Below are 21,739 nucleotides of genomic sequence, written 5' to 3' on the forward strand. Positions count from 1 at the left end.
TCTTCTCTTTCTTTCTCCATTTTCAATTATCCACGTGAAATTTTTCCTTTTATAGAGGACGAATACCATGGTCCATTCACTATGGATGACCGGATGCTCGCGAATAAAGCAAATCGTTAATCTTCGGTTGTTAGCTAAGATGGCGCGATACGTATCTCAGAGTTTCTGTTGCAGATGGCCGATTCGTTTAGAATACAGCTTCCACAGCGACTTCCCGCAACGAAAACATTGGGCAACGTTCTGTTACGCAGAATTCCAATGCGCAATAAAATTTAATTCATAGAGAAATTGTAACATTTAAAAAAAAATTAAAAAAGATAGAAAAGAACAAAATAAGTGCTAGAGGATTCTTTAGATATTACTAATATTGAGATTTTCAAAAATAAAACATGTTCTTATGAAGACAATTTCTCCTGAATATTCCATTAGCATTGCAATTAAAAAAATAAAATAATTAGATTGATAATTAGATACAGGAAAAACTGCATTAAGATTAGCTGAAATTAGAAATTTAAATAGAAGATTGAGCTCAGATTGGCGCAGATTGAACTTTGAAATTCTCGTAATCATCAATCGTTAATAAATGTAGAATTTTTTATTGATATAATTAACCGATGATTTGTAAATTACATGAACTATTTAATGAAGTAATTCTGCTCTTGAGAGAATCTTTATGATATCTAGAGATAACTGATCCATAAATAATCAAGTTTCTTATTATTATTTTCAAGACGTTTAATTGATATATCTAACGATTATTAATTAAATACTAAAATCACACTTTTGTTAAATACTTTTTACTTTTTAATTCTTTTAATTCATCGTTTTTTTCCCCCCTCAACTCTTCCCAGGAAGCTTCCACGTTTTGATCTTATTTTGGACCGAGTCCAAGAGTCGACTGCGCCTTTTCCCTTCATTGTTTTTGATAATTTACCGCTTCAACGTCGACGCCCCACCGTTCTTTTGTTCAGGAAAGGCGATTACACTTTAGAGCTCGTGTCAAACTTCTTTTGTGCCCTTCGAAAAAAAAAAAAATTCCCACGTAACGTACAACGAGCGGTAACGTAAATTATAAAGCTCAAGGATTGTTCTTAATATTCTATTACAATGATAATACGGTAAAAAAGATTGTTATAATGAAATGTACACGTATATAAAATTTTTAAATTTCTAGCTTATTAGGTAATCGCATCAAAAATAAAAACCCTAGAATAAAATTTCATTTTTATTAACAATTATTATTTTCAACAAAATGATAATAATAAAATACTTGACGATTCTTTGTGTTTTGAAAATCATAATTTGTGACGGAATTTTTTTCAATTGGAAAATTAACAATTGTAAAAATAAATTTTATTCTTAATTTCCAATAATAATGAAAAAACAAAATAATTATCCATTTAAATTATTTTTCATCTTATTAACTAAACATTTTTCGAAAGTTAGCAAGAAATAAAATCTCTTATTCTAAAAAGATTTAAATAAATTACGAGAGTCATTTCGTATTTCTTCAAGGATATCATTTGTCGAAAACAACGGAATTTCTTCGAATCCACGAAAACAAAATCAATTCTGGATCGTATTCAACGAATCACTCGAAGAAATATTCTATCCTTTCGTTTCAAAGGTCTATTTTTTATTTTGAATTGATGAAGATACACAAAGATGTTTCGAAAAACGATTTTTCAAGAATCGTTGCTTTGTTAAGATATAAAAATTTTATGGTACGATCGAGTTGAAATATATTTGTTTTTGAATTTACGTCCATTCCAAGTATGTCCAATATAAAAGATCCAATATAAAAATATGGATCTTTATAAAAGAAAAACGAACGAGAGAATGTGAGTTCGTTATAATTTTTAGAACTTGGACAAAAAATCAATGATCCAATCTTATAGAAATTAATTCAAAGAAGATCATTCGAGTAACTTTCCTAATTATCTTTTAAAAGTCACGCTATTATCAATATCGAAGCCTATTTTTCGACGGAACATCAAACGAGTGGCGTCGAATCGAAAATTAATCGACGCCGTTACGCACTAGCGATAACTAATACAGCGACAATTAATCACTTGACAGCTGTAATCTCTGATATCGATATATTCGTGCCCTGACCCGTCCATAAATTACTCTCCATATATCTTTACATTCTACACACTAGGACGTAATCAAATTTTAATCAATTTTCTTTTCCTAAAAGGGACAAGGGGATGTTAATGGTGGACGTAGCTAATAAGAATCATAAAAATCTATTCAATAAAAGTTGAAGGAAACGTGTAAAACTCTAATATTTTCCTCTTTTCTCTTAGATTTTACTCTTCGTCATTTCTTTTTTCTGAATCACGAGAAATGTTTAGGAGATTTTATAGTCGAATTGTAAACTTCTGATAAGAAATATAGGATTGTTTTGTAATATAAAATGTAATACAAGATACATAAGAGATGTATCTATGATTTGAAATGAGCTTTAAGAAGGTTTGAATACTGATTATAAAATATTTTATACAATATATAATGCAAAGTTAAAAGATAAAGTAAAGAATAATCATTGCAAAACGAATACCATTTTATGAATCACAAGAATATTAATTTCAATGTATTTTATCATCAGAATATTCTACATAATATGTATTTTTTTAAATATATAATTATATTTTCTCATATCTCGTTATTTGAAAACAAGAAAAATCTGAAAAACAGAAATTTATATGGAATCTAAGTATATCAGAATAAAAATGCCTATAAGCAAACAAAATCACAATTAACAGTTTGACTCTCTCAAGCTCATTCTCTGCGATCTTTCCCAGAATTCTTTTCACAAGTTTACAGTTACCGTTTTTATGAACAATATAATAATATTTCCACACGTCTGGGTCAAGGATGTTCTAAAGGTAATTCTCTACTTACGTCGTATCAATGGATTGTTTGGTATTTACAAAGCGAGGCTACGTTAGTTATTACCTGCTGATTTCTAAGAAATTTTCTTACGTGGATTCAGAACGAATATAAACAATCGTGTATCTGGGATCTTGGTTGGTGAGAATATGTCTTGTATATGGAATATATAGGATATTGAATGTTAAAATTAAAAAAAAGGAAAAAACAAGATATATCTCGATGATTTACAATGTAATGTATGATAATGTTTTAAGATCCGTTAGATTTAATAGTATCATCATTATCTTTCTTAAAGAATAATTAGAAATATTCTAGAGATTTATTTATTTTATGAAAAACATTAATTTCTAATTATTATCTAAAATTGATTTCAATTAATAATTTAAAAAATTGAAAAGATTCAGCAATTTTCATCAAACTCTTAAGATAAAAATATTACAAACATGAAAATGAAAATTTAGTTCGATGAACAAATATTAAATAGATATTTTTAAAGAATTGAAGAAAAATGAAACAAAAAGAAATAGAAGAAAATTATACAATTTATACAATAATAAAATTTCTCAAATTACATAACCATATAAATTAAATAACGTATAAAATTAACCAAATAAAAATTCCACTATCTAAATCAAATTATTTAAATTATAATTTTGATTACAAGAAAATTCTATATTCTAAACAACACTTGAATTAAATCGTTAAAAAATCAGAAAATAAAGAAGCTTCCATTACCTTTTTAAACTAACCAAACAAAAATTGCACGCGAATTATTTCCATTACTCTCCAAAAATATCTTTCCGTATGAGAATCGTAATATACACGATATCTGGATGGAAATAGGTCCCAGTTATTCTTAGCTGACCGCATGGCGATTTCTCACGCGTCACGTTTGCCCTTCCTTCCGGTTTTCAACGTATTCACGGGCAAACACGTGGAAGGTGTGAAAAGGAGGCGTTGAGCGGAACACGTGTTCCGGATGCAACGCCATTAACGCGGTTATCCATTGCTTGCTCGAGCTCTATTCACCCAAAATTTCTTTGTCCCCAAAAGAAATTCGACGTTTGAATCTGTGACGCGATTAGAAAGGACGTTTCGGGGAGAGGGAACGAGGAAGTTGTGGAGGAGCTACTTGTTGAATGTAAATTCAAGACGTGTCGACGGGGATGACGGAAGCAAACTGTTGAATTTACGTTGGCATTGTGAATCGTCGACGGTAAATTGATTTTATTTCTTTTTTCGTAAACGTAGTTTTCGGAAGGAAAGGTTTTTGTCGAGCGAAGAATTGAAGAGGATATCTTCTTCAAGTATTTAAATTGTAAGGGAAGCGAAGTTTGTAATTTAATCGTCTCAGTAAGAATTTAGAATATTTCATCACATTCGATCATTATATTTCACTGATTAATTAGCTATAAATCTTTCATCTTTCCTTATATAATATTATATATAAAACTTTCTAAACTAAATCCTTATATACATTGCAAAAACTTTATATAAAATCTTGTATCAATTTTCGAATCATAAATTTCTAATTCGAAATTTACATTTCTTAAATAATTTCCTTTACAAAATCTTTTAGTTAAATTATTATTGTAACAAATATATATTACACAGATTATATTTTATACGATTATTATTGCACGGACAGTGCATTTTCATTTAATCCAAAATTCCAAAAATCCAATAATTCCATCATAGAAGATAACTCGTCCTTAACTCTTCTTTGAAAAATTGCTGGAATTCAATCAAATTAAAAACGAGATCGTGGCGCGTTTCTTTTTCTCGTGAACGGTTCATCGTGTTCAAAGGGTTAACCTTGCGAACCTCCTCTTAATCGTAGCCATAGACTCTTTCATCGTCACGTTTTTCCACGGTTGGAACACCGAAATCGTTTTAGCACCGGTCAAAACAATTTAACACCTGAACAACGAGGATACTTTCTTGTATTTATCGCACAAAAGATATCGATAACATTGGATTTCGGCTGATTTAATTGAATTGATTTACGATTCTTGGGAGGAAGTTTGTTTCCAAGTCTCTTGCGCTTTCGTTTTGACATATTTTATGATGTGGAGAAGAAGAGAAAAGAAGAGAAATAACGATTGTGATTGATTACTAATATAGAGTGACGATACTCGAAAAAAATTCGCTTAATAAAAGAGGATAATTGTTACATTTGAAAGTGAATTAAAATTTAAAATAATAAATTGTTTAAAAAAGTGAAACCACTTGATCTGAAAATGAAATAAATTATATTCATTCTATTTTGAATTGATACTTGATCGATACTTGTGCATTTTCCATCCAGGATTAGAATTATTTGCGGCAATAATCGGTTTCATAATCTAAACGATTGAGATCAAGCGCCATTCCAAAAATTTTCATTTGCCTCTCTGTGTTCGAAATACATGGCGATGCTTCCGTTAATGAAGGTAATGCATAAAATTATAATACACGGTGAAACTGTAAATTCAAATGGTCGCTGGAATACCGATATTCATATATGAACAAGTAATTAAAAGCGTCCTACTAATTCGAATTACACCCACGTTAATATTCGAATTGTGATTCTATATTTATACACGTTATTTAAAACTGTAATTTTCCTTCTTTCTATACTCAAAAATTTTATTCAATTTTATTAAATCTAGAATGGTCGAGTTTCATTTCAATTATATTTTATTTTTCATCGATTTTTAAAGAGAATGATTAAAAGATTAGTTTCATTAAAAAATTAGAAAGAAGAATGATATTGATTGATTTCAACAAAGAAAAATACATTCGTGGAAATCTTTTTGCAAATAATATTATTGAATTTATCGAATTGCATTCACTTGTCGACTTACAAACAAGTTTCGTTCCAGAAGTTCGTCGTATAAATTGAACCATTCGTGTCTGAACTTTGAGCTTTCTCGGCAGGATATCGATGAGATATTTCCTGCAAATTGAGAAATTCGCACTTCGTCGAATCGATGATGTATTTAAGACTTTGTTTTCTTTACAATTAAATATTAAATAGAATCTTTAAATCTTTAAATAAAAATAATTTTCAAAAAGATTTAATTTTTCACTACGAACTTAATTCCTTTTTGAAAATTTAATAAAATACTGTTTCTTATATTTTTACCTCTTCTCATTCGAAATGGCAATAATTAAATTACAAAAAAATTAAAAGTATTGATTATAGATTGTGATGTCTACCTTTGAAGATCTTCTTTAAATAAAAGATATTTTAAGTCTCCTAACTTCGACTATCTAAATTATCATTCTATTTATTTATCATTCTAAAATTGAAAAAGATTTTAAAAAGACGATGATTTAAACTATTGTGTTATAGAAATTAATGCAACGAGAACATACAAAACCTCGTGTTGCGATATGATAAATATTTAAATCGAAACAGTGTTTATAAATAATCAAGATTTTCGTATTTTAATTCGTATTTTCTTATAACTCCTTTCGATTCACAATATTTAAATGAAGCTAGAATATCAAGAGAACAAAAATTATCATGGAAAATTGTTCAGAATAAATTAAACTAAAATCTTTTATCTCAACTGTGAAAATGTTTATAGTTTCGTTTCCTGCTCGAGCAATTGACTCGTGGGCGTATTATCCATTCGCTTTCAAAAACTAAATGGCGCTTCAGCATCTAGTAAACACGTTGGCCAGCAACGCAGTTTCCGTAAAAACTTTTGAATTATACCGAATCCACGAGCTATTCGTAGCTGTGCTTCGAGAAAAAAAAAGGAAAAAAGTTTATCAAACTACTGTAAAAGTTACGAGTTGCAGATGTGCGCGATCCAGTGCATCCCCGATTTCCGATCATCCTACGAGGAAAATGGCCGAGGAGAGAAAACAGAAGGTGAGTGGTTTTTTTCAAACTTCGGGAGAACAAAGCAATTCCCGTGATCGCGAGATACAAAACGATTTTAGAAGAAAATCGTATCGAGTTGTTTGTTTGTCGAGAGGGGGAAAAAATTGAGATCGCGGATTGAGAGGATCTGGCGAAATTTCATACGACTTCCCTGGATGAAAATTGTAGAAAACAGAGAAGAGAAATCGTAAAGATGAGAAGAAGAAATTGATAAAGTAATTAATAAATAATAAATGATAAATTAGTAGGTACATGTATATGGAAATTTTAGAATACGAGAGTATGTAAAAATAAATAAGTAAATGATGAATAATTTTTAACGATTAAAAAATTCATCATCGTTAAAATAAATTTAAGATATTAATTTCGTAATTGTTGGGTATTTATATTTAAGATCAGGTAATGATAAGCTGCATGCAACCCCTGTAAAAAATCACATGCTATTAAAATTACACAGAAATACAAAGTTATCAGTAATCTTTTCGTGTTAAAAATATATTATAAACCTATTATAAACACTTAATACCAATAATTTTTCTAAATTAATTATATTCTTATAATATATACTCATATATTTTTATTCCTATTAATTGAACGAACAATTATATTTAATGTAGAATTAAATAAAATTCTTATTATATACATATGAATAATTTGATTATACAAATTCATTTATTTCCTCTCTTAGTTTATCATCGAGAAAAGAACACAGAGATAATCGTTCAACAAGCAAAAAGAAAAATTATATTATATTCCTACAACTCAACACTGCCGCCACCTGGCGAGCCTTCGTCTCAATTAAAAACAACTTCATAACACTGCAGCCTCCAGAATCATCCCTTAAATTTTCTACCTACTTCTCCAAACACCCTGTATACACATACCAATGCCGCGAAAACCAGTTTAACGTCGTGAAAGCGCTAGCCAAAGGTCGCAACGAATGAAAAGCGGCCGGACAGGAGGCCCCCCAGGAAATATATTTTCGCGTTTCGTCGACATCGAACGTCCGGTGGCGTTTTTAGCAGCGTCTCGCACACTAGACTGGCATGTATGAATATTTTCCCGAGGAGAGAGGCAGCCTGGCCCCGAGCGGATCGCCTAGAGAATGAATTTCACGTGTGTGCAGTACGTTCCTACCTTTCTGCCAGTCTCAGCTTGACTTCTTTCGTACTACAACAACAAGTCTACTTATTTCCCGCCCTCCCCTCGAGTACGGAAAGAGGAATACGAAAATGAAAGGAAGATGGTTTCGAGATTTAATTGTGAGAATTTTTATATCTATCTTTGCATTGAAAAGATTGGAACAAAATATCGGAATAATATAACCAAGATGTTGATTGATATCCTTCTGAATTATTAAGTTAAATTCTTAATTTTGTTTTTAAAATTAGAAGAGCAGAAAAGGAAGTAGATGGAAAGGAAGAAATTTGACTGAGATTCGTTTTTCCTCAAAGTAAGTTGGAGAAACAGAAATATATATTTGAACTAATGAAGTTAACTCGAAAACGTTATCTCGAAACAATAAGGGTTGTAGGAATCGTGGCCCGATAAGATTCACTCGAAATTTCACCGATACGAGCCACGAGGTAGTGAAATTCATGCCTTCCTGCTGCGTGCACCGTTGAGTCACGCCTCTTCTCGCAACAACGTGTTCTTTTCTCGATAAGTCTAAAAACCGGGAGCGTGGATGATTTATAATCTGGCACGTTTCAATTGTTACAACGATACGTGCCGCGGTTCCCTTATCTTCCCTGTAGGAAAGTGACCGATAAAAATCGGCCTGATTTACGACCAACGATGCATTCTAATCGCTGCAACCGCCGCGATCGTACGCTTAATTTCATTGTGTGCGCGCAAAAAATAAGAAAAAAAAAAAAAGGAAGAAAGAAAAAAAGAAAAAGGGAAAAATACATACAGGGGGAACAGAAAAGTGAAGGATTGGATGAAGAAGAAAATGATTATATCGTGATTACCGCGGGAATGAAGAGTTATGCTGTAAAAGAGTCGTGCCAAATTACGTTGGAAATAACTTTATATGTGTGTGATATCGTTTTTTTTACCTTTTATCACGTGATAAGGTATCAAAGATATCAATTTTTTCAAAGTTTAGCATCTGTTTCTTTTGACCCTTTATGTATAAGTGATCCTATGATCTTATAGTCAAATGGGAAATGGAGGATCGTTGTGAGAGGGTGAAATTTCAGGAGCTTTTTTCAATTTCTTTTTTCCTTTTCTTTCGTCAAGAAACTTTAACGAGATGCGCAAAAATTGAAATATATATAGAGTGTTAATATATAAACAATTTAAGTTTGATGTATAAATGAAATGGAGATAAAGTTTCCTTCCTTCAATTGTTTATAATAATTGGTTTAGTTTCAATTTACAAATCCATTTATTTTATAAAATTTAAAAAATGGATATTAAAATTAAAGTTAAAAATATTTTTATACGAGCACTTCTCTTTAAATTTTCACTAAAAAATAAAGTAACTTCGTTCGTGATATTCCAACGAAGTTTGCGCAAAATTAATGTAACGATTTTCCCCCGAAAGGTTAGTTTAGGAAACAAAATAAAAAATATTTTTCTCAAAACAAGAAAAAAAAACAAAAAACAGAGTATAACTTCAAAAAAATTCCTCAACTTCCGGTAACTAGGTCGCGATTAACGTTGTTCAAGAGTTTTCTGTTCATCCTACAAACGTTGCCATTAAAAAAACTTTTGGTTTTTCTCGTTTTTTCGAAACAATTTAGAAATAAGTCGTTCGAAAATATCGAACATAAAAAACAATTTTCAAATTTTATTCACAATTTGTAAAAAAATATTTCTTCTTCCAAAAACACGAAAAATGCTAAAAGTACTGGTGAATTTCACTATTTGAAAGAAATTTTCTGCCGAAAAAAAATTCTATGCATAATCCATGATAATCATAGTTGCTCAACGTACTACGAACAAATTTTTTCATTAAAGAGAATTTGAGAATTTTTTCAGATGAATTTGAATACAAACGATAACGTGACAATCGTCGAATGTTATTCCGCGAGGATTGGGATCAAATGGGATACTGAAATGCGTTGGAAAATTGAGAAACAACGGGGGACAACTCGTCAATGGATTGAACGAAAGTTACACCGTAACGTAACGTAAAAAACGAGTGCAACGCTGTCGATTAGCTTCATGATATTGTCAACGACTTCGATGTTTGTTTCGTGCGATGCTGGTATATACTATTGTTGACTGGCCGGTTTCATATTCCACGAGGTTGATTGCGAATGGTATTGCTTACTGCTATATGTGATTTCGTGGAATGGATTCGTTACGCGACTGGAGCTGTTTGTTTTTCAAGGGAAAATTTGCAAAGAATAGCTTTCCCTTGAATTGGAGAAAATTCAGAAATTCAAATATTATTTCGATCTCTTTTTTCTCTCTCGAAAAATATTCTTGATGGCTTACAATTAATTGTAAATATCACGAAGAGTTCGTCGATTAAATTTTATCTCAAAATCTCTGGATAGAAAGTAGCATGATACTTTTAATAGATTAATTTATAATCATGCATGATTGGTCTCAAATATGTATAAATTCAGGTTTGGATCAATCACAATTTATTTAACAAAAATGTTAAATAAATATAAAATATTTAAATGCTTCAATAATAAAATAAAATTGATAATATTAATCTTTAGATAATTTTCTCATTTTTTAAAATAAAGTTACATATTTTTAACACAGCAATCAATGCATCATTGTATTATCTTCAAAAAAAGTATCAAGGGATCTAGTTGAAAAAAAGATTAATTTACTTAATTTATAAATTTATAAAAATATATTCTTGATTAGATAAATTTCATATGAAAGTAAGACCGATTTCAAAAAAACTGCGAATGGATTTATCATTCAATCCACTGAATAATAATTTGTTAAAATTCTCAAAAGAAAAAAACTTATAGGATAGAATAACAGGATAAATAAATTTGAATTCGATCAACGAGTTCAAAATTAATAATAAAAATGCCTTCGACTAAGATTTCTTGAGATTATAGAGAAAGTTTAAAATACGACCTATCAATTTATTTAATTATAAATAGATAGCATACTTTTAACATATATAAAGATGAATATTAAATGAATTTACATGAAATCTTGTTACAAATTCAACAACAAGTATAGTAAGAAATTATCAGAATTAATAAAATCAAGTTTCACTAATAGAAAGTAAACATAAGTGAAACGTTTAACTTATCAATCCATTAGCTTTATTAATTTATAAATTATCATTCACTAAGAGGGAGCATTAGTGTCCAATCCACTCGTGAAAAATAATAAATTTATTAAAAATACATCGGATTAACGTTCCAATAATTTAACATTCCTTAATCTCGAATTAAAGCCAATACAAACTCTATCCGGAAAGAAAGTCGAAACTAATTCAACACGGTATTAATTCAGTCTCAAGAGAACATCAATATGGCGGACGGTATAATTTCACAGAAAGCAGAAATCACGCACTCGTTTCCTTCAAGTAATTCCTTTCCTTAAATTAACAACTCATAAATCACGAAGAAAAAAAAGTCTCTCTCCTTAATAACAACCGTACCATTTTTCCATTAGACTTCAGCCAAACGAAGAGGCTTAACAAAGTCTCGATATCTCGAATACATCTTCCATTCTCGTTCTGATTGATTGACACTCGCCAATGTAACCGTGGAGCAATCTATCAGTCTTGCAAAAGTACTTACTACTTCTTTTCCTTTTTTTTTTCTTTTTTCCTTAAAAATTAATCGATGGAACTGCGTCTCTTCCGGATTTTCAGCGAGGCCTTTTAATCGAGAGGAAGGAACTCCCTTCGCCTCTATAAATCTACCTCTAATGACGGCCGAACTAATTATTTCTAGTCTCAATTCTCGACACGGGTTACGTGCAATGCCGTTGTCTTCCTCTCTCCTCAAAATCTTCTCTCTCCATCCCTCGACATAGCACGCTATTCCGCGATCGATCATCCGATTCTTGTACATCTTCCTCTCGTTTGAAACGCGCATTAAAGCGCGAGCTTTATTAACAACTTAGTTAACATCGAAACAGATCTCGTCCGTTTTGTGAATTTGAATCGAAGGTGACGATTTTGAGATGTAATCAAAGAACTTTTTGATCGTTTTAAGTCATTATTCATTTGAAATAGTTTATCGAAAATTACATGTAGATAATTATAATTATAATAATTTAAAAAGATGTGTAATTACGTTTGAATAATAAAATATTAATTTTACTAAACCTTCTTTTTTATAATTGCAAAGAAAAATAATTACAAGACCAATATCAATAAAAAGATTGCATCCCTAAAAAATAAATTCTCTAAATCCAACATCGCCTCATTTGTCAAAAAACAATAGCACGAGTGAAAAATAATCACCTTCGATAAATAATAAATTCCAATTTTCTCGACAATATGTACATATACCCCCCTAAAAGAAAGCTAATTCAAGGCAAGAATGCAAAGTCCGAACGACCGACAAAGAGATGCATCAGCGATTCCTCGAAAGGAATCAGCCACTATTCTAAAGTTGTATACCTGCACACACGACAGAAATCCCTTCCGCAGTGCAAGAAACGTAGAGGAGTTGGTCGCGTAGCCCTGATTCCGATCATAGCACGATCACGATTACGATTCACGATCCTTATATATAATATATATAAACGCACTTAAGAGAACCGTAGATCGTGGATCACGGAAAATCGGTGGCCGGTGGATCAGGCACATCCACCACGAACCCTGTACGAAGACTGAACATTGACGGACAGGGGCATCGTGAACGCGTATCTCGCGTCCCTTTCCTTCGTCTCTCGCTCTCTCTCTTTCTCTCTCTTTCGCGCCTCAACGAACTCGTATCTCGTCGTCCTTTACGAGAGCAGAGGCTTGCGAGAGTCGAGCACTCTCTTCGTCTTTTTCTGGAGTACGGTGTGTCTTGCGGTGTCCCGTGGACCGACTCTTGATTGCCGCAAAGTATTCAGGTGACTGTCCCACTTACGGGGACTGCTTCTCCACGGGCAGAAGCGAGACAGAAGCTCGTTTGGACGAGAACCGAGGGCAATGGCGACAGGTATAAGGAAGAGGAGACGCGGTCGCGAAACCGTGCCGCGGTTTTGTGCCCGTTCAAACGAGTTTAATTTCGATCAGATTCGATATGTTTTAGACGAGGATGCGACGAGGTTGTGAATTAAAGCATTAGGGGGCGGCGGCATCGATTGATGTCGACGAAAGGGATAAAAAGTTAAGGTTATTTCAACATTTTTCGTGTTTTATTGGTTGTTAAATTCTATTAATTATTGGTTTTATCAATTGGTTAAGTGTTGCTAAAATTATGTATTTAAATTAGTTGTTATTTGCTTGCACTAAATAGTGATAATTTTTCAAGAATTTTTTAAATAATGAGATCCATTGATTATCAATATACTTTATGAAATTATGTACATGTTTTTATTTATATATAAAAATAAATTTACGATATTTTTGAATACATAATATTAACAATTGCAAAAGAGAAAATGATAAGATAAATCCTTTTTTTACAAACTTACTTTGGATAAAATAAAGAAATGAGATAGATACCTTTAGATACCTTTGAGCAGTAGTGTATATGAATTAATAATTTGTGCTTCCTCTCTTTGATTAAATAATTATATGTACATACATTGTTTTATTGTATCCTTTATTTTTGGATGATTTTTGCCAAATATCCAAATAAATTAACCACTGTTGTGATTTATAATATGTATACATATGATACAAGTATTTTAAGCAAATTCCAGACATTCTCAATTTGATTCATATTAGGAGAGATGGGTCCAGAGATATTTGAAAGCATTACTATAAATAATGTGTCATGAGTGATTTCAGCCATGTAAGTTCTACACGTATTTCCTTTGTTTCTAAATACATTCGAGTAACATAAACCGTAGGTTTGTGTTTCCGTCTCGGAAACAAACAATGGAACGAAGGAAATACGAAAACAAAGGATGAAGTAATTAAACGGGGAAGTACAATGCATCCCTTAATGGCGTTAAGTTGTCAACTCAATTTGACCAAAGAATAGCTACTATTGTACAGTTACTATACAAAATAAATTTATTCCTGTAATGAAAATTTTACTGACCATGTTATGCACTTTAATAACCATTGCTCTTGACACATTTACAACCCAATCTTTTATTGCGTTTATTTTAGAAAAAGAATGAATACTTGACAAAAAAATCAATATGATTTTCAAAAGATCTCAAATGACGAATATGTAGCGATAATCATAAGAAAAAAAAAAAAGAAATCACATTTTGAAAAATCTTGATTTAATTCCACGTGAATTTCACGTAAAGGTCAAAGGTTGCGGAGTAACGAAGTAGAATACTAAAATGTAAGGACGAATTTCAAATTAGTTCGAACTTTGTACGTTCCTTCCTTCTACGACAAAGTTTCGAGGCGTGACAGGAAACTGTCGATGAACTATTTCGATTTTCTCAGAGCAAGGAAAATCTACGCCACCTTGTCGGAGTTACGGTTGCAACTATGCTCCAAGTTCTTCCCCTACTGGATTGCGTTTAACCGCAACGAATACGTAATACAGAAATACTGGGAACATCGATCATTTGAAATAACTGGGGGATAAATTCGTTTGAATAGACCGGCAATATATCGTTTTAATCGCAAGAAGAAACCAATGAAGAAGAAAGGGATGATTGTTTTCGAATTAAGAAAAAAATAAAATATGAATTTCATTTTTATACTTCGAATCTCGAATGGAATTGTATATATGACTTTATAGATTCTCCATGTTTCCCAATAAAATAATACGAGTTATCAAAAATATAGAAAATTTTCTCATTGTGAAATTATATGGAATAAAAGAAAAAAATGTATATCTTCTAATTTTTACAGGAAAACAGTTTTGAAATTAAATTTACTTTTATTTAAATTAAACGTTTGCTGCACATCGACTTATTTTTCTTAATATTATCTTGTTAGTAATTCAACGAATATTTTTACGCTGTCGATTCTTTAAAATAAAAAAAAAAGAAAAAGAAAAAGAAATAGAAAATATCACATGCAAAATTTCAAAGAATCACACTTTCCAAAGACATTCCAGGAGGCGAAGCTCGCGTTTAGAGGAGATAACTGGATGCTTTCGAGCAACCATCGTAACGTTCAGTGACAATTGTGGGTGGCTGAATTGTTCACATGAGCACGTGCTGCCAAGATGCACGTTCAGAGCAACTTAAAAGGCCGATAAACCGTGCATGTTTCAGATAAGAGTAAATCTACTGACTCGTGGTTACGTGCTTTTTTGCCAACGATTCCAAGTCGTCGGGCAGCCAACGTGTTCCTAGGAAATTTTTATCCTCCCATCGCTATGCTTTCCACTAACCAAAGCAAAAAGAACATCAGGAAACTTGGATAATCCTTGGAAATGAAGATATATCGCGAGTTGGAATTTTATTTAAAGGAATTTGCGTGAAATATTCTGATGCATAATCTTAGATAGATATATATCATGATATATGATGAATATATGTTTGAACAACTATGTTTGCTTCGGGGTAAATTCATTTTATTTAAATTATTGATAAACTAATTGGTTTCCTGTTTCACCTCTAATAAATTCTAATCATCAAATCGAATGGTGATCACATCCAAGTTTATTACATATTGTTGTATCGATAGCAAAATTTATTGACTATGCAATTGGTTTGATGATTATATAGATTGTATAATATTCATTGGTGACATAGATGATATAATATTCATTAGTGTGTTGATGGATTTTATTTTATTTAAAGAATAAATGATTATTCTTGTTGAAAATTAAAGGTGATTCATTGAATTATTAATTTTTTGCACATAGATTTTTATAAGTAAATTTCTAAATATTGAGCTTTATGATTTTTGCAGCAGATTAGAAATATGTATATGTATTAAAAATTAAAAAATAAATAGTTCTTCTATTAATATTAAAGAAGAAAGATTTGAAACAATTGTCCTAATAATTTGAATCCCAACATTTTTTGCAATCTAATTAATGTACGTTTTTGCAACCATATAAAAATAAGCAAAACATGTTGGAAAATTGTTCAAATAGAACTGTGAACAAATCGTGTTAATGGAAAACGTGAAACTTTAAAATCACATAAACAAGTACCACCTAAAAAAAAAGTCCTATACTTTCAAGCTTTGTAATCAAACTTTACCATTAATTTTATTTTGATTAATTTAACAAAGAAAAAAAAAAAAGATATACATTTTTCATCGCTATATCTTTCAAATGTTTAAAAAGTTCTACAGAATTATAAAAAGAAAACCAAATTAATTTAAATTGAATTCACACGTTAATTAATTCGATTACTAAGCTAATCAAATCGCATCTACATTCGTTTTCTAAAACCATTTTACTACATAATCGAACAATAACCACCGTACTACCTCTACACTAACAATGTAAGTTATTCCTTTTGCGAATGAACATATGCCAGATGTTGCGGCCGCCACATTCATTACACCGTTGTACACGTGTTGCCTGCATAAGGGACCGCGATCCCTTGGTCCGAGAAAACTTTATGTTTACGATACTAATCTAGCTTAGGGGGCCATTCCACTCCTCAAGTCCCTAGCCTAAACCAAATTTCACCAAAGTAATAACTGGAGCATTGCGGCTATGAATAAAAACGAGGAGATTACGGTGTTGGTTAACGGACGCTCTGCTCGGATTTCGCGCGTTTCTATATTGTTTCTCCGCCCAAACGTTTATACTACTTTTCCTGTGACAGCATTGCACCATTGAAACAGCGAGACGAGAACGTACCCATAAGCTTTGAAATATCTTTAACGAGTACCGTTTGTCCCGCTGAAATTGCGTAATGCGTACGATTCAACAATGTTCAAAGACTTGAAGCTTTGTAGTGAATTTTTTTTTTTTTCTTTTTTTAACCTTTCGCGATTCTTTTTTGTTTCCAGACGAGGATTGAAAGATTGAAAGAAGCATTAAATAAGCGTGACTCGTTCTTTGTTTTATTTATGGATTATGCTGTCGTATTACCCAGTCATATTTGGTTCTTTTTTATTGAATGGAAGAATTGTTATCCTATTTATTTTTATTCTTTCGAATTTTATGAATAAACGAACTGGAAAAACGATACATTGTTTAATATAATCATTTTCGCGACATTGGTATATTGTATTTATATAAGGTATTTGGAGAAAGAGGTAAAAAATGTAAGGGATGGAGATTGCAGCATACGAAGTTACTTTTAAACTCACCAGATGGCAGACTTGACTTAACTTAAGAATTTTTGATTATTGAATGATCTTGTCTTAATCTTATAATAATATTTAATTCCAAGTATTTTAATATTTTATTCGTCCAATGAAAAATTAAATTGTTTATAACTTAATAAAACCTTGATATATTTGCATATCAATTTTAATCTTCATTAACCCTCCAAACGTAATTTTAAATCATAACTACATCAACTAGATCTTCGCATCGATCTTTAACCTATCCCTTACAAATCATCTAACCCAATTCCCCTAAAATCCCAATTTTCCCCCACTTACCAAAACTGTCAAACACCCTATACCCAGTTTCCATCAGAGAAACCAACACCCTCACCGTTCGATTCTCAGACCCAACATCGGCAGACCCCCATTCTCTCCAACGATAAGTATTCTAACCGAGGCAGTGTCATAGGTCAGTGGCTTTTCTCTCCCCTTCCTGTGCGTTGGCGTGCAGCTTGTTCGACGTCACCGGTGTTGGAGAAGGGTCCGTTTATAGGTCCATTTATACACAACCGAGCCATGCACGTCCCGTGTCCATGCCATGTCCAAGCGTAAGGGTCCGTTTGTACTGTTCTATACGCCACGACCCGCCTCCACTCGGCGCACAAACTTTCTTCCCGTGTCTCCAATTAAAAGTATTCGTATGCACGTGACGTAACATACGCATAAACACGTCCAAGTGTCGAATTATATCGCGTAGGACACTTATAAACGAATCAGCACGAGGATTCCATTACTTCTTGTACTTGTACGATATTGAAAATATGCGGCATAATTGGCGTCACGTAAGACAGAATGTTTGTAAGTTCTTTTCTGCGTATTGGATAAGTATAAACGAATAGAAACACGCGGCTCACGCGTGTAAGTAAGCCGTTTACGGTACTGAGTTAGCCTAGAGGCGGTGTACGCGCTCTGAAGGCGTAGCTATCGCGGCCAGCAACGCCGTGCAGATCCAGAAGACGCGGTTCACCGTGGGAACACGTCGCGGGAGGTCAACGCCGAGGTGGAAACGAAGGTTGAAAAGGGAAAAGGCTGGCAAAGGAGAATGGAAGGGAAGAGGACGATCGGTCCACCGTTAAACTCGCCGGAAGTGGGCTCTCCTGCTCCATTTCTCCTTTGTTCCATATCAAGTCTCGTCTTTTGACCCTTGATCTTTTCCCGATTCGAAGAAGTTTTGACGGTGGAATGTCGAACGTTGGAGAATATTGTTTTCCGTTTGAATTGTAATTTTGTTGGATCAATTTTTATTCTTCGAGATTGTTACTTTTTTTCTTTTTTTAGAAATGTTTGATTTTTGGTATAATAGTTGGATAACATTTCGATAGGAAGGGAAGAAGGAAGTGAGATTTAATCCAGCATCGATCCAATCCAGTTTTGCAGTTAACAGTCATGTATACGTATGTCAAACGTGTTCAGGTATTAAGATGTAACAGAATATTATTGTAAATGTTGCGTAGCATTCGCGTGTACAAAAACATCAATGTAAGCTGTCAACTGTCAGGCGTCTATCCGACAGCAGTCAAGTGAAATTGAACGGGCGCTTCCGGGATCGTGTTCGCTACATTTATCATGCTATTGCATTAGAGAAGGCTTAGTTCACGATACCAAGGTATCAAAGGAAAATATATATACCTGTATTCGAAACGAGTTTCCTTTTCCTTCCCGGAAATTTTATGATTATCGATTTCAACGGATACGATGTTGAAGACTGGACGATCAGAAAATTATCAGTTGTCACTAAAGCATCGCCAATTATTTTACCATTACTTGAAAATGTTACTCGCAAATTAATTTTCAAGGGAATTGCTTCGAACATCTAATTTCAAGATTTTAGACAGAAATAGTATCATAAAACCTTAGGAAGTCATAAGTAAGATAATTAACTGAGTAATTATCTCTTCAAACGAACATTTCATAGAAATTTTCTTCAATTAAATTTATGTCGATTCATTTAAATATCTTATAAATTATTTATAAGAAAATTGTTCAATATTGATTTCGATACGTTTCTGAAATCTTATAATCCACTTGATAATACTCGAAGCAAAAATCGAGCGCAATTTAATGTGACATCATGCGTTTTCCAACATCGTTAATAGCAATTCGTTTTATGATCATAATTAACTTCATGGTTACCATAAAGGTATATCAGGAAACGAGCCACGTTATGAGTCATTAGATGATGCGAATTGACGGTTGTACGATCCCATTCAGAATTATGTCCCATCCCCATTCATATTAAGAATCGGATATTAATTATTAATCAACTTGATATTTCGAATTACAAACAACATCTATATCAGTAATTAAGAATAAAAACTTCGTTATTAACGAGATGACTCTTCTTCCCTTTTTTAATATCTTTACGATTGTTTAATTTTTTCGACATACGCAGTTCAAGATTCCATATAAAAGAAATAATTCATCCTTAATAAATCCTTTTAAACGAAGTTTACCTCAAAGATCAATTATTATTTTACTGTTTATCCTTTCGAATAAAATATCTCCTCGTAAAAATGAATACGAAAAACGATTCACAACGAAATCCATCGATATCACAAGCTTCTCGCGACTCGAACGCCGCCACCGCGTCTCTCGATTCCTCCTCCTCCTTCGAGATGAGTTTTTCGAGCGGCGGCAGGTACCGCTGATCGTAGAGAACGAACCGTTATCCCGGAGCACTTTTCTCCGTATAAGTATACGCCATATAATATAGTTATCCAGATACCGACCGCTTGCATACAGTCTCTTGGTCTTCTCGTAACGCCACCATTATGGGATATCGCCGGTGCAGAACACCGGAGTCGATGAGAGCATACCAGGAAACGCCGCGATACAGTCGACAATGGAGTTATTGGACCGAGACCCCATCCTGGCCTCGAACACTCGCCCTGAGATTTCTGCTGATAAGCGGTCGCCTTTTTTTTTGTACCGATATATTTTTCTTCTGACATCGGTAGATGGTGCAGGAGGTGTGTCGAAAGGTGTTGCAAGGCGTTCGGTGTCGTCTGGTGTTTTGAGGGGATCCTCTTGATAATAATTACTTGATATTTACATTGTTATTGGATTATAACTTTCGAGACTAATCCTAATTTTTTCATACTTTGCGTAGATTAAAGTTTCCTTTGTAAACAAAAATATACCCAAGTGTGAAGAGAATATGAAAATGAAATGATTATTATCATCATCAAATGCAGTTAAACAGCATTTCCAGATTCATTCTCTGTATCAATCTTCAATCTTCAAACGTGTAATATGTGTACACGTTCGTGGAAAAGGAATCCATTATCTCTAAGAGGGGGGAAAAAAACAATCACAGCAAAACCAGCAACATATCAAATTCCTCTTCGATTTCGATCAAGCACTCGAATGTATTTTCATTCGTCGCGAGATTACGCAGTGTGCTGGAGCGTAAAATCGGATACACCTGTCGATAATCGTCAAACGCGCTTCCTAACTTCACGAGATCGCAACAAGGGGAGAGGGGATGAGAGTGGCCGGCCGCTTATCTGCTAGACGGCTTATCGAGACCGGTATAAATCGTGACACGCAGCCGTAATACCGAGTCTCGTCTGCTCGCAGGAATAATCCCAAGGGAGCCGGTACAAACGATACAAACGGCGGAGAACCGGCTGAGTTTCGCGAAATTCTGCCTGCCAGATTACGGCCCTGCCCCCCTCTCTCTCTCTGGTCCACGTTTGCCTCTTCGTCTCGTTCGCTTTTTTGCCGATAGAAGATAGGCGTGACGTGACTTGCAATTTCAGTTTCGAATTTAGGCGAGCGATTTTGTCGATGTTGCATATGCGCGCAGAAAACTTGTTTTTGTTCAAGAGGGGGAAATGCGCGTATCATTTTGGATCTCTGAAAGAGATCAAAGACAACACTATTGGTTTGTAACATCATTACACATTTTTTTCTATCGTACATAATATTTCCTTTCTAATTTAGAAAAGAATTCATGGCCCACTCCATCGTTTTATAAAACCGAAAGAAATGATTCCTTAAATGGAGATCGGTTTTTGAGCCTCGCTCTCATCGCCGAGAACAATTCGTTCGTATCGAAATCAACGACCCATTCGCTCGATTCACTTGCCAGGTGTTCCTCGTTAACCCAAATCAAACACCGCGCCACCCTTTTATTCGTCGCGATGCCTCGATTCTCCCCCCATCTCTTCCTCGCCCTTTTCACCGAAAAGCCAATATTCCCCGCTCCATTCCAGGGAATACACCGTCCCCGGGATCTCCAACACCGCGCACGGATGTTCTTTTCCCGTCCTAACGAGCTACATCCATCAGGGAGAGGCAAAACAGGCCGGGTCATAGCAAAACACGTCCCGGTTCGATCAATTTCCATTAGCCTCATTTATTTTTCGGAACCGACCAGATACACGCGTAGCTCGGTCGGCGTCGTTGGCGAACCGCCACCAGAGGACCGTTCCCTGCGCGCTTCCGCTTCCAACAACGTGCTCTCGTCGACGCGCAACAGCACTGGGACACGCGAGCACGACTCGGTGTACCGCAACGAGAGTAGAGAGGAAGGATGAAAGAGAGAAATACGGGGCGAATCGCCCTAAATAACTTGTAAATCCGATTGAAGGTGATACATGTATATATAGAGTGTATTAGAGAAGTATATAATATTTTCTTCT

General features: G+C 33.5%; 1 protein-coding gene across 1 annotated transcript in view; it reads right to left on the minus strand.

The window, feature by feature from the left end:
* Positions 1-21,739, minus strand: part of LOC102676207 (FH1/FH2 domain-containing protein 3) — a 209,166-nt gene that overhangs the window by 88,661 nt on the left and 98,766 nt on the right. The window lies entirely within an intron of this gene.

Source organism: Apis dorsata, unplaced genomic scaffold, assembly GCF_000469605.1.
Source record: "Apis dorsata unplaced genomic scaffold, Apis dorsata 1.3 scaffold_1104, whole genome shotgun sequence".
NCBI classification, from domain to species: domain Eukaryota; kingdom Metazoa; phylum Arthropoda; class Insecta; order Hymenoptera; family Apidae; genus Apis; species Apis dorsata.